The 18,768-nt window shown below is 41.0% G+C and overlaps 1 pseudogene; it reads left to right on the top strand.

The window, feature by feature from the left end:
- Positions 1 to 12,874: 12,874 nt before the first annotated feature.
- Positions 12,875 to 13,857, top strand: LOC134569222 (craniofacial development protein 2-like; annotated as a pseudogene).
- Positions 13,858 to 18,768: the final 4,911 nt, after the last annotated feature.

Raw genomic sequence — 18,768 nt, 5'->3', positions numbered from 1 at the left:
CGCCATTGACTTCAATGGGCAGGCGGATTTTAAAACCCACAGGGACTCTTTCTGGTCACAAAAGTGATGGAAAAGTTGTTTCAAGGGGACTAACACCTGTACTGTGGCATGCCGGAGGGGGATCCATGGCAAAACTCACATGGAAAATTACATAGTTGATGCAGAGTCTGGTTTTAATCCGTAAAGGGCATAAATCACCTAACATTCCTAAATTGTTTGGAATAACGTGCTTTAAAACATCAGGTATGATGTTGTATCGATCAGGTAGTGTAAGGGTTACGCCCGCTTCACAGTGACAGACCAAACTCCCCGTTTAACGCACCGCAAACAACCGCAAACAGTCCATTTGCACAACCACAAACTCCCCATTTGCACATGTTTTAGTGCAAACTAGTCTAACTACTAATATAGTTGAAACATGCTACTTTTATTCATGCCAGACAACCATGCAGGCCAGACTAACAAACATGCCAGGGCCAATCATAATTAACCACCTCAGATAGTAACATAGCTCCCTCTATATACAGAGTAAACATGGCTCCCTCTATATACAGAGTAACATGGCTCCCTCTATATACAGTGTAACATGGCTCCCCTCTATATACAGAGTAACATGGCTCCCCTCTATATACAGTGTAAACATGGCTCCTCTCTAAATACAGAGTAACATAGCTCCCTCTATATACAGTGTAAACATGGCTCCTCTCTATATACAGAGTACCATGGCTTCCCTCTATATACTGTGTAAACATGGCTCCCTCTATATACAGAGTAACATGGCTCCCTCTATATACAGTGTAACATGGCTCCCCTCTATACACAGAGTAACATGGCTCCCCTCTATATACAGTGTAAACATGGCTCCTCTCTATATACAGAGTAACATGGCTCCCTCTATATACAGTGTAAACATGGCTCCTCTCTATATACAGAATAACATGGCTCCCTCTATATACAGAGTAACATGGCTCCCTCCATATACAGAGTAACATGGCTTCCCTCTATATACCGTGTAAACATGGCTCCCTCTATATACAGTGTAAACATGGCTCCTCTCTATATACAGAGTAACATGGCTTCCCTCTATATACCGTGTAAACATGGCTCCCTCTAAATACAGAGTAACATGGCTCCCTCTATATACAGAGTAGCATGGCTTCCCTCTATATACAGAATAACATGGCTCCCTCTATATACAGAGTAGCATGGCTTCCCTCTATATACCGTGTAAACATGGCTCCCTCTATATACAGAATAACATGGCTCCCTCTATATACAGAGTAACATGGCTCCCCTCTATATACAGTGTAACATGGCTTCCTCTATATACAGTGTTAACATGGCTCCTCTCTATATACAGAGTAACATGGCTCCCTCTATATACAGAGTAACATGGCTCCCTCTATATACAGAATAACATGGCTCCCTCTATATACAGAGTAACATGGCTCACCTCTATATACAGTGTAAACATGGCTCCTCTCTATATACAGAGTAACATGGCTCCCCTCTATACAGGGGCGTACCTGGAGCATTTGGCACCCGGGGCGGATCCTTTATTTGGCACCACCTCCCCAACTTTGAAATGTAAAAAACAGCTGCAATTTTTTTTAAATGTATGTGTATGCAGTGTGTGTATAGTGTATGAAGTGTATGCAGTGTATGCAGTGTGTGTATAGTGTGTGCAGTGTGTGTATAGAGTGTGCAGTGTGTGCATAATGTATGCAGTATGTGTATAGTGTGTGCATAGTGTATGCAGTGTGTGTATAGTGTGTGTGTATAGTGTGTATGCAGTGTGTGTAGTGCATGTAGTGTGTGCAGTGTGTGTATAGTGTGTGTAGTGTGTATAGTGTGTGCAGTGTGTATGCAGTGTGTGTATATTGTGTGCAGTTTTTATGCAGTGTGTGTAGTGTGTGTATAGTGTGTGCATAGTGTATGCAGTGTGTGCATAGTGTGTACAGTGTGTGTATAGTGTGTACATTGTGTGTATACAGTGTGTATAGTGTATGCAGTGTGTGTATAGTGTGTGTGTATAGTGTGTATGCAGTGTGTGTAGTGCATGTAGTGTGTGCAGTGTGTGTATAGTGTTTGTATAGTGTGTTCAGTGTGTATGCAGTGTGTGCATAGTGTGTACAGTGTGTGTATAGTGTGTGTAGAGTGTGTGCAGTGTGTGCATAGTGTGTGTGCAGTGTTTGCAGTGTGTGTAGAGTGTATGCAGTGTCTGTAGAGTGTGTATAGTGTGTGTAGAGTGTATGCAGTGTGTGTATAGTGTGTGAAGTGTGTATGCAGTGTGTGTGCAGTGTTTGCAGTGTGTGTGCAGTGTATGCAGTGTATGCAGTGTGTGTATAGTGTGTGTAGAGTGTGTATAGTGTGTGTGTAGAGTGTATGCAGTGTGTGTAGAGTGTATGCAGTGTGTGTATAGTGTGTGTAGTGTGTATGCAGTGTGTGAAGTGTATGCAGTGTGTGTAGAGTGTATGAAGTGTATGCCGTGTGCATCTGCATACACTCTACACACTCTCTACACAGTGTGTATGTTGTGTGGAATAAGTGCTGCCACTTACATGTCCCTCCCGTCCTCCTCGACTGGAGGTCCGGTGGCACAGCATCACTGGGCAGTTTAGAGGGGCCCAGTATTCTCCATGCTCGTTAATAAGACTATCTACCCGAGTTTCTCATCCAGCAGCAGCAGGGTCCTCTGTTCTAGCGATCCGCGAGAGCGTTGCTATGGCAACGTTCTCGCTATCTGCGAGAGCGTTGCTATGGCAACATTCTCGCGATCCGCAAGAGTGTTGCTATGGCAATCCACGGCAACGCTCTCGCGGATCACGAGAACAGAGGACCCTGCTGCTGCTGGATGGGAAACTCGGGTAGATAGTCTTATTAGCGGCCGGTCCCTTTACACAAGACACAGAGGGCGGTCTGCCTTGACGTTGGCAGGCGGGCATTCCCTCCAATGGCCATTGGAGCAACTAAATGACCTCCATTTGTCTAAATATACATAGGGATTAAGGAGAGAGCGCAGGTAACTTTTTCTTTTCTTTGGTTTTTACTATATATTGGGACTGATGTGTACTGTAGTCCTTGCTGCCGGCCCAGTAGTGATGGGCATGAGCGCAGGATTTCTCTTTTTGTATATATATATATATATGTGTGTGTGTGTGTGTGTGTGTATGTGTGTGTGAGATATATACACATGTGGACTGGGCTCTTTCAACCCCCCTTGTTCCCGAAACTGAAAGAAGAAGCCTTATCTCTGGTCAGTGTTCACACTAGCCACATTCCTGGATTTATTCAATGAATAGAGTTATGTAGAAACTAACAATGTGTCCATCTTTGCATCTTGTTAGAAAATTGAGTCACATCTGCTAAATAGTGACAATATAATTTTTTTATTTCAATCTTATCACAAAATGTCTGCCAGTGAAAATATCTGACAGAGCTAAAACCACTCATTTGCTCCAAGCATCAGCTGATTATTTACAGGGTCTGTGCAATAATTTTTGGATTCAAAGGTGAAAACTCATTTTGCAACCCACTAGAGTGCATATTTGACTTCCGTAAACCTAATTGTCCCCTCTTATCTATCCTTTTGCCCCATTTGGTTATCATACCCCTTTTGTGTCACCCCTTTTGCTTATTTCCAAAAAGAGAAAAAAAAGACCCTTTCAGGGGTCGAAACGCGGCTGTGTCTCACTTTTACAATTAAATAAAATTGAAGATACTTGGAATACCTGGATCCTCTTTCTACCCTTTTGCTTATTGTGACTTCAACCCTTTTTGTGGTCTCTTGCCATTACCACTTTTAATGTATTTCACCCTCCTTTTGCCCCTCCTGAGCCTGTTACCCTTCTTGTGTTTCTAACCACACCCTCCCCCCGTGGTCTGTTGCTCATGTCTACAGCATTGTCTGGATGACTGCAAATATTTTCCTCAAACTAGCCTGACAGGAAGTTATTTTTCATACACTCTCCACTTCAGTCACAGCAAGCAGCTCTCTGTCAGTCCGAGTAGAGAAAAATATGTTTTATCCTTGTCCAAAAGAGAGTAGGTGGCGGAATGAGGAGACCTGTGCCTTCCCCTCCTACCTGTCACCAAGATTTTGCACTACCAGGTCAGTGTGCCCTACTGCAGCCACCTGTGCCACCGTTCCTACTGCCAATACCTAAGCCCTGCACCACCAGGTTTAGTTCATTGCAGAGTGCATCCAGCTCTCCCAGAGGAGGCGACTGTCACCTGGCAACTCCAAGTAAGTTGTCAAACCATTAGCAAACAGTTTGATGACTCAAACCATAAATACTACAGCACATTGTAGGGGTTATGGTGCCAAACGTGCTCCCCTGAATAACCTATTTGGTGTAAATCCTATGTCTTGTAGGACACAAAAACAATAAGTAAAAATAAACAAGTTTTTTGAGAGCTTATGAATCACAGTGCTTGAAAACCCAAAATGTTCCAATACCTGAAGAATTCTGCATTCTTCAACCACAAATGACTCATATGTATCTTGTTTCCTCTTACCTCATTTATGGTGGTCTAAACATAAAAGCAAGTCCACCTAGATTTTTCCCATGCATAGTAAGTTAATAAGAACAGATTTTCAGAACATAATATATTTTCATTATCTCTCACATTTCTTAAGAATTCTGAATTCTAGCCTATTACAGCTATCTAAATATGTCCCTTGATCGGCCAAGATGAGGATAAATCACACAAGAAATCTATACTATATATCAGCCCATAACATGTTGACAGAACAGCTATTCATCACAACCCATCAATCCACTGGAATTCCAATATTTCCCATCTCTCAAGATAAAAGTTAGATTAATATGGTTATCTAAGCTAAAGGAAAAATATACCAATAACCAAATGAATTGTTCTTTGTGATTAAAAGCACACAAAATGCTGGACTTAGTGCTTTGTATTTATCTTACAGATTTCATTTAGAATGACTGCTAGCAGAGGGAACCTGATGGAATATGGAACATATCTGCCATGTAGAAATGGATTAACATCCCAAGTGAATCTGTATGAAAACACTACACGACTTCCTCATTCAGAAACATATATACATAAATGCTTACTCCAAACCTTTTTTTTTTTTTGCTATGTTTATTTTATTCTAAAATGCTTTATTGGGCATTCATTGCTTGTCCACCCCATTTTTATTTTTATTTTCCCAGAAAAAAGTCCACTGTTTATTTATATTTACATTTTTAATATTTGTTGTGCAGGTAGGTACAGATCATTGTAAAACACCACAAGAGCGTACACAGATATATACAGACGAGGCATTGGCAAGAATAATTGCTCATTCAAATGGCATGTCTTTGTACCTAGGAGATTAGTATCAAGAATAGATAGACATGCATATAGTTCAAAGAAAAAGTATAAAGGTAAACCATGTATGATGAGCAAGTTATGCTTAACAATAGTGGGGTAACTAGCAAGACTAAATGCTTAAGAGTAAGTGTAAGAGAAATGCCCATTGGAGTAGTGTAGGTTAGGCTTTAGATGTGAGTCGGGCATACTATACATGTTGTGTCTCAAGCAAGGCTTATTAGAATGTAATACCACTGGGTCCACCTCCCTTTGAATGATAACACTGTACATAAGGCGGGCACCTGCTCCCCAAGATGAGTATGGTAGTATGAGCTTCTGTATAAAGCTTGTATGTTGTCCTGTTATGGCCCCTGGAAAGGCTGATAGGTGCTAAGACTGATTATATGTTCGGGGTATGTACCTCTGTTAGACAGTGGCACAACAGTCAGCGTATGGCTTGTGTACTATAAGAGGCTGCTTCATAGAACATCTCTCAGAAAACATAACAGAAAAGTGGTGACACATCAAATATACAATTGAAATAAGCAAATTAAAGAAATAGTGATGCTCGCTGTGAGCCTTAACATGTGGAACACTGTAAAATACTATAAATGAAGGAAAAAATGGTGCTTAAAGAAATAGTCTAAAGGGGCCCTGCTTACAATACTCCAAGTGAAGTCTCATCGGTGTTCTGTACAATGGCATGGGCACTTCCCTCTTTCTACCGCTAATACCCTTCCCTGTACAACCAAGCATTCTGCTAGAATTTCCTGCTGCAACCTTTAAGTAATCAGAAATAATTACCCCTAAATCCCTTTCCTCAGATGTTGAGGCTAGGACTCTATCAAATATTCTGTACTCTGCCCTGGGTTTTTACGTCCAAGATACATTATCTTGCACTTATCCACATTAAATGTCAGTTGCCACAACTTTGACAATTTTTCTAGTTTACCTAAATCATTTGCAATTTGGCTTATCCCTCCAGGAACATCAGCCCTGATACATATCTTAGTATCATCATCAAAAAGACATAACTTACCATCAAGACCTTCTGCAATATCACTAATAAAAATATTAAAGAGAACAGGTCCAAGTACAGATCCCTGAGGTACCCCACTGGTGACAAGCCCATGCTTTGAATATACTCCATTGACTACAACCCTCTGTTGCCTGTCACTCAGTCACTGCTTTACCCATTCAACAATATTGGAATCCAAACTTAAATATTGCAGTTTATTGATAAGCCTTCTATGTGCAACAGTGTCAAAAGCCTTACTGGTATCTAGGTTAGCAATGTCTACGGCACCACCCTGATCTATTATTTTAGTTATCCAATCAAAAAAATTAATAAGATTAGTTTGGCATGATCTCACTGAAGTAAACCCATGTTGTCTCTGATCTGAAGTAAGGCTTACTGGCCTATAGTTTCCCGACTCCTCCCTACCTTTCTTGTGAATGTGCACAACATTTGCTAACTTCCAATCTTCTGGGACTACTCCTGTTAACAATGATTGGTTAAATAAATCTGTTAATGGTTTTGCTAGTACACCATTAAGCTCTTTTAATAACTTTGGGTGTATTCCATCAGGTCCCATTGACTTAATTGTCTTTACTTTTGACAGTTGAAATAGTACCTCTTCCTCTGTAAACTCAGATGTAACAAATTACTTATTTGTCCTTTTTCCTAACTGAGGCCCCTTTTCTTAATTTTCATCTGTAAATACTGAACAAAAATATTAACTGAGGCAGTCAGCTAGACCTTTATCCCCTTCTACATACCTTCCTTCTTTGTTTTTAATCTAACTAATGCTTGTTTTACTTTCCTTTTCTCATTTAAGTATCTAAAAAATGTTTTGTCCCCCTTTTTTACTGACTGGGCAATTTTCTCTTCTGTGTTTGATTTGGAAGCACTTATACCTTGCTTAGTCTATTTCTGCCAGATGTTATAGATCTGTCTATCTTCCTCACTCTGGGTTTTTTATAATTATTAAATGCAATTTTTTAAAATTTTATTTTCACTACTTTGGCCACATCTGCGGAGTACCACAGGGGGTTTCTTGAATTTTTTGCTTTTACAGACAAGCCTAATGTAATTTTCTGTTGCCTTCAGCAATGCAACTTTTAAATAATCCCATTTCTCCTGGACTTCATTTAAATTGCTCTAGTCTGATAATGACTCCTTTACACATATTCTAATTTTAGAAAAGACTGTTTTTCTAAAGTCTAAAACTTTTGTTTCTGTGCGGTGTGACTCAGTCACTGTTCTAATAATAAACCACACTGACTGATGATCACTGGATCCTGAAATTTCACCTACAGTAATATCTGATACCAAATCTCAATTTGTTAACACTAAATCTAGTATGGCCTCTTTATGAGTTGGCTCCTCAATGACTTGTTTTAGAGACAGACCCAGTAGGGAGTTTAGAATATGTGTGTTCCTGGCACATACAGCTATTTTGGTTTTCCAATTCACATCAGGAAGATTAAAGTCACTCATGATGATAACTTCCCCATTCATTGCCTACACGAGTTGCTGTGTGATTAACAAATTCTAACGTAACCCAAACGCACTCTATGTTTGCCTCACTAACTTTTAATAGGCTAGATTGTATGCTATCCTTTACATACGGGGCCACTGCTCCCCCTTTCTTGCCTTCTCTGTCTTTCTGTATAAAGAGTGCCCTGGTATTGCTATGTCCCAGTCATTTTTCTCATTATACCATGTCTCAGTAATATCAACTAAATCTATATTATCAGTTGACATTATGGCCACAAGTTCATGGATCTTATTCCCTAAACTGTGAGCATTTGTATACATGACTCTGGTTCCTGTTATTGTGTATCTTGATCTATAAGCCAAGGTCAGAAGCCATGGAGAACACTGGATGAAGATACACAATAACAGGAACCAGAGTCAAAGAACTGACATTGTATAGCATTAAAATGCAAAAAGCACTGATTATAATTTGAACACTGAATGCATCCTGGCAATCGTTGCAGATTCACTTTTAAACGACTAAATCTTGACCGGATTTGGCTTTGGTTAATATAAGAAATGGCAATCTGGTCGGAATTCTGGCATTTTCACTGGATTTTGTCAATCCAGATAAAATCCAATATTTAGTGAATAACCCTGTACATTGCTTAATACTAAGGGCATTACACTCACTCATTTAGATCCTAGTTCTTTTACCAAAAAAGGTTTAGTGCTTGGGAATTACTTAGAAAAATGAATGTTGATGGCTGATCGACCATTGTTACTAAAACACTACTTTTGTGAACATGAAAACCTATTTTACTTAACATTGATTTAGTAAAATAGCCTACATGCTTATGTAATGAAAATCATAATGGTTCATTAACTGTGCACATTATATTACTTATACATTGGGTTTGTTGCTTTTTCATACATATTGAGAATGGAAACCAGCCAGCATTGATTGTCATCAACAGCACTTTGCTGTAATTCTACAGCTATGCTTCTACTATATCTAGAGCATGGGAGTACCCCCATGTAAGAAGCTGCCAGCACATTAACTGTTTCGAGTGATTACTGTCAAACTATATCCAGCAGCAATTTAAAATTATATTTAAATGAACGTTAGAAAAGTCCCCCCTTCCTTGTATGTATCCAGAGTGGGGGAATATATTCATCACATGTAAAAACAGATAAACAGAATTCTCTACTTGTTCTAATTGCGGGCAGCAAAAAATAACAAAACATCTAGTCCTAGTGAACACATCAAACATAGGTAATATATTTCTGTGTTTATATAAGAAATAACTATAAGAATGTGTGTGTCTTTTGCACTAACTATGTATTGATATTACCAAACTTTTAGATACTATTTGATTTAAAGGGACACTTCAGGCACCCAGACCACTTCTGCCCATTGGAGTGGTCTGGGTGCCAACTCCCACTACCCTTAACCCTGCAAGAGTAATTATTGCAGTTTTCATAAACTGCAATATTTACCTTGAAGGGTTAAGTCCTCCTTTAGGGGCTGTCCACATAGAACACGAAAAGTGTGCTATAATGACGCTGGACCTCCAGCATCGCTGGAAATCCCCATAGGAAAGCATTGAAAGCATTACTCAATGCTTTCCTATGGGGAGGTCTCCCCCGCCTGATGATGTCGGCAGGTGAGGAGCATAGGCGGAGCCTGATCCAGCTCCGACGACATCGGCCCTGGATACAGGTAAGTCACTGAAGGGGTTTTAACCCCTACAGCAACATGGGATGGGGGGTGGAGGGGAGAGGACCTGCAGTGCCAGGAAAATGGTTTGTTTTCCTGGCACTGGAGAGTCCCCTTAATACAATGTGTTCCCAATAAAAACATTGATCTTACAATGTGTATGTTAAAATACTTGTATATTCAAACTGGGCAAATGCCTGGTGGGCCGCGATGGCCGCGATGGCTGCGATGGCCGCGATGGCCGCGATGGCTGCGATGGCCGCGATGGCCGCGATGGCCGCGACTGACTTTTTTTGGAGACACCAGAGACAACTACGCAGCACAGAACAAACACAAGGCCTTTTTCCTTTGCAAGACCATGGGTGCTTTCACATGGGCTGCCCTGGAAGAGCCTTGAACCAACATGCTCACTTTAGGGGTGCTTGCTTGTCATTGGTGGTGATAACCCCCCTCTTTATCTCCACCCTTTCTCACTGGAATGCTGTGATTTAAAAATGCCCGGGCCTAATTTTTTTCCCAGTCCGGACCTGATGCAAATGATAAATTTCAGCAAGGATAGAGCTACAGTAAAATTAAGGAAGAGCAGATTCTAATCATCCATACTTTGAACAAGCTATAGCTATTGTAATGAGTATAAATGTGTATTTGGGTGTTTCCAGATGTTGGACTAGATAACAAAAGACCCAGGATACTATAACTAATCTGCTTCCTTCCGCATGATAGTGAAAAAGGACAGGGAGAAGGATCCCTGAATTTCTACTAGAAACTGTGAGCTTGCGCCTTTATCACTAATTTAATCTAAGCTTTTATAGGACCATATAATCTTACAGAAACAAGTTTTTACAGTATTGTTCTTGGTATCAGCAGGGCTAATTCTAGCTGTAACAGAGAATATCAGGTACATCTGATTAAAACAAAGAAATACATGAAAAGGGCTGCACCAATAGTTAAAAGGTACAATAGTTTGTCTGAATAGGTAGGGCAATATGACGTCGTTGGTCTCACTGATATGGTGAGACTACAGTTCTGATGGAGTAACTGAAGGTAAAGTCCGACAATATTGAGATCTCACTCAGAACGGTTGGACCACTAGGGACATTGAGGACTCTGCACCCAAAAAGAGGAACCTTATAAAGATACCTACTTCTGAGTGAGACCTCAATATTGTCGGACTTTACCTTCAGTTACTCCATCAGAACTTTAGTCCCACCATATCAATGAGACCAACTATGTTATATTGCCCTACCTATTAAAACAAATTATTGTACCTTTTAACTATTGGCACAGCACCTTTCCTCTATTTCTTTGTGTTACATGCTCTCTACTCAGAGGGTTTGAGGGTTACCTTCTGTTGGGCTGCTGCCTACCTTGCTTCAATTTTATTAGCGCTGGCCCTTTTCTTATACTTTTCTTATACTTCTCATTAAAAGTCTTCCCTAATAGCAATCCCTAATAATTATCTTCCCTAATAGTAGATACTGATTTAAAATTAAGAAAATTATAAGCCTGTGTCAAGATCATATTGAAAATAAAAAATCGTTATTACCTTATATTCTAATTGTTACAATAACTAGTTTTTGATAAATACTTAATATATCCTTTACAATGTTTAGTCTACACTGATAATAAGTGGCATGAGTGATACATAGAGGAAAAAGTTATAAAACTCTGATCATGGTCCTATTTAAAAAAAAAAAGAACCTACACCTGAGTATCAGATGAAAGAGAGTAAACATTGGAATGTACAATGTACACTAGTCTGAAACACATCCTCACACTTCACAAGCATGGGGATCTAAATACCTCATTATAGAAAAATCAATTTGAGCTATATTTCATATCTCTTTTATTCTTTAGAAGCTGTCGGCTAATGCTATTCCCATGTCATTTAACAGACAAAATAGCTTTGTATCCAGCCGTAGGCCCATATTAATTTTGTGTATATTTGTACAAACATGGCAATATGTTTATTTAACCCTCTGATATGTTGGAATCAGTTAGTTATTTATAATTAAATGTATCTACAGTGTTTTCAAGGAAACAACATTATGGATTTCAATAGAATACTTGGCATGTAATTCAGCGTTATACATTTAGCTATACCTTACCATCTGGTCCATTGGGAAAATCGTTTATATTTAATAAGCAGAAGCTGATTCTTCCAACTTGTTCTGTATAACATAGGGGCTTATACATGCTTATACTCAACCTCCCAGTGCTCCATATTTTCCTTTTTCAATTACCTCATATACTTTCTAGTATATCTGTACTTTAAAAGGGAGCTGTCGGCTAGCTGTGATCCTAACAAGATGTGTTGGTGAGGAGCTCCGACTTTCACAACAATAAATTGACCGAATCGCCATGACAAATGCTAAAATCTACAAAAACTATATATATACAGGACATTTGCTAGTCCTTAAACAGGCTGCAACACCAAAACCAGACTAAGATGGTGCCGGGGAGGCCACAAAATTCTAGTGACATGGAGATCTTGCAAGATGAAGAACAGCCAAAGGCACCATAGACTTCAACAGCAGTACACTGACTACAGTACGCAGATTCTTACTCCGACACCTCACCCTCCACCAAGGGAGATATCAAGCAACTCCTGTTTGACCTGTGAGAGGTGTGGGAAGGGAGCCTGGCTAAAGTGCAGGCTAAGAAGGGGGTAAGTAACTAGTAGTCTGAATGAACAAAGTTCCTAATGAGCCGGGTAGCAGTTCGTTGGTAAGATGCTAGTGATAGCAGAGGTGCTCCTGACGTACGTTTCACTTATACAGCTCATCAGATGAACTTATCTTACTAACAAACTGCTATGAGGCTCATTAGGAACTTTGTTTATTCAGACTACTAGTTATTTATCTTTACAACCAACAGTCCTTTGAGCATTTAATAGCTGCATGCTATCGCAGTGTCTCAGTGTGATTATATCTACTATTATAACAATACTAGGTTTATTTATTATTCTACTATTCTTTGAGGTGGTGGTTATACCTATAATACAGGATAGTACAGGGCAAGTGTTTTGTCAGGGTAAGCGGTGCTCTTGAAAGCACAATAGGGCTAATTAGCCTATTTTCCTATTTCCTCTCTTCCTGTAAATATGTACTCCCCCACTTTTACCATTTCTATTAATTGTGGCCAGTTATACTACAGATCCTCTTCTGGATCGCTACCTTGCCATGGTGAAGGGGCTTGTGCACTTCAATGAAGCTATGAGTCATACCATGTAGGGACAGGTCATTGCAGAGAAGTCAGACAAATCGTGGTCCACTGGAGAAGGAACTAGCAACTCACTCCAGTAACTTTGCTAAGATAACTATATGGACAAGCACAACCAGAGACATAACAATATGGCACTGGAAGATGAGCCCCTCGGGTCAGAAGGTGCCTACCACATTACTGAGGAAGAGCAGAGGGCGAGAAAGAGTAACACCAGATCTAATGAAGTTGTTGGGCCAAAGCCGAAAGGACACCCAACTGCGGATGTATTTGGAGGGGAAAGGAAAGTCAAGTGCTGTAAATAACATTTAATAAAGGAACCTGGAATGTTAGAACTATGAACCAAGGTAAATTGGATCTGATCAAACATGAGATGACAAGGTTAAACATCGATATCCTGGGAATTAGTGAACTCAAATGGACTGGAATGGGGCATTTCACATCAGACAACCATCACATCGTCTACTGTGGTTAAGAATCCCACAGAATAAATGGAGTAGCCATCATAGTAAATAATCGGGTGGGCAAAGCAGTGCTCGGCTACAACCCAATAAATGATAGAATGATTTCAATTCTAATTCAAGGCAAGCCATTTAACATCACAGTGACCCACGTTTATGCTCCAACCATGGATGCTGAAGAGGCTGAAATTGTCCAGTTCTATGAAGATATTCAACACATGATAGATATAACACCAAGAAAATATGTTACTATCCTCATAGGAGACTGGAATGCTAAAGTAGGGAATCAAAAGACACCTGGAGTAACTGGCAAGTTTGGCCTTGGAGTTCAAAATGAAGCAGGTCAGAGATTAGAATTCTGTCAAGATAATTCTCTGGTCATAGGAAACACCTTCTTCCAACAGCCTCTGAGACGACTCTACACATGGACATCACTAGATGGACAATATAAATATCAGATTGACTATATCCTTTGCAGCCAAAGATGGAGGAACTCTATACAGTCAGCAAAAACAAGACCTGGAGCTGACTGTGGCTCGGACCATGATCTTCTCATTGCAAAATTCAGAATTAAACGAAGAAAAGAGGGAAAAACATCAGACCAATCAGATACAACATTAAAAATATTATTTGTGAATATGCAGTGGAAGTAAAGAATAGATTTGAGGGACTAGACATGGACGCTAGAATGCTTGAAGAACTTTGAACCGAAGTTTGCAATATTATCCAGGAAACCGCAAGAAAAAATATCCCCAGAACAAAGCAATCTAAAAAGGCAAACTGGCTATCTGAAGAGGCTTTAAAAATAGCCTAGGAAGGAAGGAAAGCGAAAGGTAGTGGAGATCGGAAAAAACTTGTCCAACTGAATGCAGAATTCCAAAGGATAGTATCACGTATACATCCGCACATAAAAATGTGGTTAATGGCATTTACTTTCCTGACAGGAAAAGTTGTGCTGAGCAACATTACTGTCCTAACAGGAAAAGTTGTGCCGAGTAACATTACTGTCCTGACAGGAACAGTTGTGCCGAGCAGCAATCATGCACATGGAAACCTGGTAATTACTTTTGGGGTCAAAGGCCGGTTGTGGCCAATCAAATCCACAGGAGGGTTTGTGCTGAGCAGCAATCATGCACATGAAAACCTGGTAATTGGCCGGTTACAGCCAAATAGATCCACAGGAGGGGTATTTAAACCCAATTCTCCTCTTGCTCATTGCCCTGTTGTGGTTTCATGCCTATGGTTATCCGAGAGTGTGTTCCTGATCCTGATTTTCTGGTATTTGACTTTGGCTTTGTTTTGACTTCCCTGATATCTGGTATCCTTGACTTTTGGTTTTCCCTCATCTTTGTGTATGATTCTGTGCTCCTGACCTCGACAAGTATTTTGACTTTTCTTGGAGACGTTAAGTCTGGCCATTCTACATTAGGATACGTTATCCTTAGTCCTAAATGTGACACAGTACTGTGTGCTGGATCAAGTTGTAATCCTGACAGACAGCAAGAAGAGACAAGGAGTCATTCTACAACGAACAATGTAAAGAGATAGAAGAAGATAACAGAATGGGAAAGTCAAGAGATCTATTCAAGAAAATTGGGGATCTAAAAGTTACCTTTCATGCAAAAGATAAAAGACAAAAATGGCAGGAACTTAATAGAAGAAGATCAGAAAAAGAAGATATGGCAGTAATACACTGAAGATCTATACAGGAAGGATCTTAACAACAGTGATGACCTCAATAGTTGGTCCAATGAGATGGAACCAGAAATCTTGGAGAGCGAAGTGAGATGGGCCCTTGGATACCTTGCAGTTAAAAAGGCTGCAGAAGTTGATGAAATCCCGATTGAACTATTCAAAATTCTGCAAGATTATGCTGTGAAAATGTTGCTTGCCTTATGTCACCAAATGTGGAAAACTCAACAGTGGCCAAAAGACTGGAAAACGTCAGTCTACATCCCAATCCCCAAAAAAGGCAATGCCAAAAAGTGCTCCAATTATCGAACAATTGCACTAATTTTACATGCCAGCAAGTGCTTAAGATCCTACAAACTTGACTTAAACACTATATGGACTGGAAATTACCAGATGTACAAGCTCGGTTCCGCAGAGGACGAGGCACAAGAGATCAAATTGCACGGTGGATAATAAAGAAAGCCAGAGAGTTCCAGAAAACCATCTACTTCTGCTTCATATACTATTCTAAATACTTTGACTGTGTGGATCACAACAACATGTGGCAAGTTCTTAAAGAGATGGGAGTACCAGATCATCTCATCCGCCTCCTGAGGAATCTGTATGTGGACCAAGAAGCCACAGTCAGAACCGAACAAGGGACAACAGAATGATTAAATATTGGGAGAGGAGTGTGACAAGGTTGTATATTGTCACCTTATTTATTCAACTTATATGCAGAATGCATAATACGTAATGCTGGGCTGGATGAATCCAAAGCTGGAATCAATATTGCTAGAAGAAACCTAAGATACCCAGATGATACTACTCGGATGGCTAAAAGTAAGGAAGAACTAAAGGACCTGTTTATGAGGGTAAAAGTAGAGAGTGCAAAAGCTGGCTTGCTGCTTAACGTTAAAAAGACTAAGATCATGGCAAACAGCAATTTTAGTTCCTGTCGAATAGACAGATTTTATTTTCCTGGGATCCAAGATCTTTTCATATGGTGAATGTAGTCATAAAATTAAAATACATTTGCTTCTGGGGAAGAAAGATATGGCAAGCTTGGACAAGCTGGTAAAAACGAAAAATATTACACTATCAACAAAGGTCCGCATAGTCAGAACTATGGTGTAACGGCTACCCAGGTAGTGAGAGGGTATCAGCCGTTGGAGACGTCCTTTTTTCCCGGCAAGTTGCTGTATAGTAATGAAGTTGGCTATTCCCATCCACAAGAGTCAGGTTCAGCTGTTAAAAAGTAAAGTAATAATGCAGTAAAAATCCCCTTCCAAGAACGAGACGAGGCTACGTTTTGACGGGTCAAGAAGAACTGAGGTTTAATGACAGGGATTCTCCTTTTATGCAGTTCTCCCATGCACGGGAGACGCCCACAACCAATTAGACGTTAACCAATCAAACAATGGTTACAACCCACAGATTCCCTCCCCTCTGCTTGGGAGATAATTGAGTTTCTTACTGTATCTACTCAATTATCTCCAAGCCAAAACTTATATTTTTTATGCATTTTTATAACTTTACCATTTTACATAGTACATGAATAAAACTTACATTTTTATGAACAACATAAGTTGTGGAACAACATATTCAAAATTCGTGAGAATCCGTCCAGTGGTTCCAGAAATATTAAAAAGTCTCTTTGGACCGACCGCACACCTCTTTGCATGCCCAAAAACAGTTCCACAGATTCAGGCTGTGCGGTTGGTCTATTTCTGCCTTGAAAATGACAAAGTCCCATCCGAAGGCAGCGTTCGAATCGTCAAACTCACTTTGACTTTTGTCGAAGTGTCGAAGTGGAACCGGGGCGCGTTTTAGCAGTGTTCAATAGTCTAATGTAGGTCTATTTTACGCCAAAATGACAAAGTCCCGTTCGAACGGGTGTTCGAATCTTCGAACGGGACTTAGTCTCCAGCCGCAGTGTTGAAGGGTAGGGGACGGTACAGGTCAGCAGTGTTCGTGCAATTGTGTGGCCGATTTCCGTTCTATGGATTTGACGGCACACACCGCTGACCGCATTCGACTGGATTAAAATGGCCGCCGCCACGTGTTCGACTGTTTAATGGCGGCCATTTCGACTACTTCGGCACTTCGGCTGTAACCGAATTGCCATATCAAATGTACCAATCCTTTGTCCAAAAATAGTTAAAGGGCCAGACAGTCTTTCTTTAGGCAATGTGGATAATGGTTAAAGCAAACAAAAGGTAGGGGTTCCCAGGCAACATGGTAGGTGTTTGCTACAATGGTTAAATGTCCCGAACTGTGTTAAAAGTAATCCACATGAACCAAGTAAGCACATTTCCATTGTGGTTATAGTCTCTGTTAATGTGCAGGTACTTGGTTAGTGGTTAAAGGGATGGTTTAGTAATAAATGTTCCCAGGCAAAGGTAAGGTTCTGTTACACTGCTCCCCTTTTGTGGAACACTCCGGCAGACCCGGATTGATCCTTTTCGGGTCAACTTGGGGCTGTCCGGCCAGCTGTCATCCGCGTTCCCATTAAACTTGCCAGGGCGGTATTGTATGGAAAAATTGTATGGTTGTAGCGCTAAGCTCCACCTCAGCAAGCGTCCATTATCTCCAGCCACCCTGTTTAACCATACCAGGGGATTATGATCTGTAATAAGGGTAAATTCCTGGCCATACAGATATGGTGTAAGTTTCTTTAAAGCCCAGACAAGGGCCAAACACTCCTTCTCCACTGCCGCGTAGCTCACTTCCCTGGGTAACAATTTTCTACTCAGATACACGACAGGGTGTTCACCTCCATCTTCCCGATCTGGCTTAGAACTGCCCCCAGTCCGTACATGGACGCATCTGTATTGACGACAAATCTTTTGTTAGGGACGGGTGCAGATAAAACAGGTGCGTTGATCAGAGCTTTCTTTAAGGCTTGAAAGGCTGTTTCACAGGCAGGAGACCACAGGACTATTCTAGGCAGGTTCTTTTTAGTCGGGTCTGTCAGGGGTTTAGCGATGGCGCTGTAGTCAGGGACAAATTTCCTGTAGTACCCGGCTGTCCCTAAGAATGCCAATACTTGAGTCTTGGTGTGGGGTGTGGGCCAGTTGGCCACAGCCTCAACTTTAGCTGGTTCTGGTCGCTGTTTCCCACACCCTACCCTGTGTCCCAAGTACTGTACTTCGGCCATACCGAAGTGACACTTTTCTGGCTTCAGCGTTAGGCCTGCGGCCCGAATCAGTACGGCCTCTACATGTCTCAAGTGTTCTCCCCAAGTTTCGCTATAGATCGCAATGTCATCCAGGTACGCGCAAGCGAAGTCCTGGAAGCCATCAAGGAGTCTATCCACCAAGCGCTGAAATGTAGCTGGGGCGTTCTTCATCCCGAATGGCATGACCTTAAATTGGTACAGACCAAACGGGGTGAAGAACGCCGACTTGGGGATAGCTTCCTTGGCCAGGGGAATCTGACAGTATCCCTTGCACAGATGAATGGTGGTCAGATATCGCCCCCTGGCAATGCGATCTAATAGCTCGTCTACTCTGGGCATTGGGTAGGCATCCATCACTGTACGGTCGTTGAGGCATCTATAGTCCACACAGAACCTGGTAGTTCCGTCCTTTTTGGGCACTAGTACCACGGGCGAGGTCCAGGGGCTGTCGGATGGCTCTATAACTCCTAGTCTCAACATTTCCTGGATTTCCTTTTTCATTTCCTCCTTCACTGCCTCAGGGATTATGTAGGGGGTCTGTCTAAGAGGGGTTTGTCCTAGGGTTTCTACGTAGTGGGTCGCTAGCGGGGTGTATCCTGGTTCTTGGGAAAACGTTACACCCTTTTCAGTTAATAGCTGTCTGAGCTGACCCTTTTCTGCTGGGTTTAAGTGCTCCCCTAGTTGCACCGTACTAAGCAAGCTATTGGGTTCT

This window comes from Pelobates fuscus, chromosome 7 (assembly GCF_036172605.1).
Source record: "Pelobates fuscus isolate aPelFus1 chromosome 7, aPelFus1.pri, whole genome shotgun sequence".
Lineage (NCBI taxonomy): Eukaryota > Metazoa > Chordata > Amphibia > Anura > Pelobatidae > Pelobates > Pelobates fuscus.
Note: the sequence above shows the minus strand (reverse complement) of the source record. Positions and strands in the feature narration are given on the sequence as shown.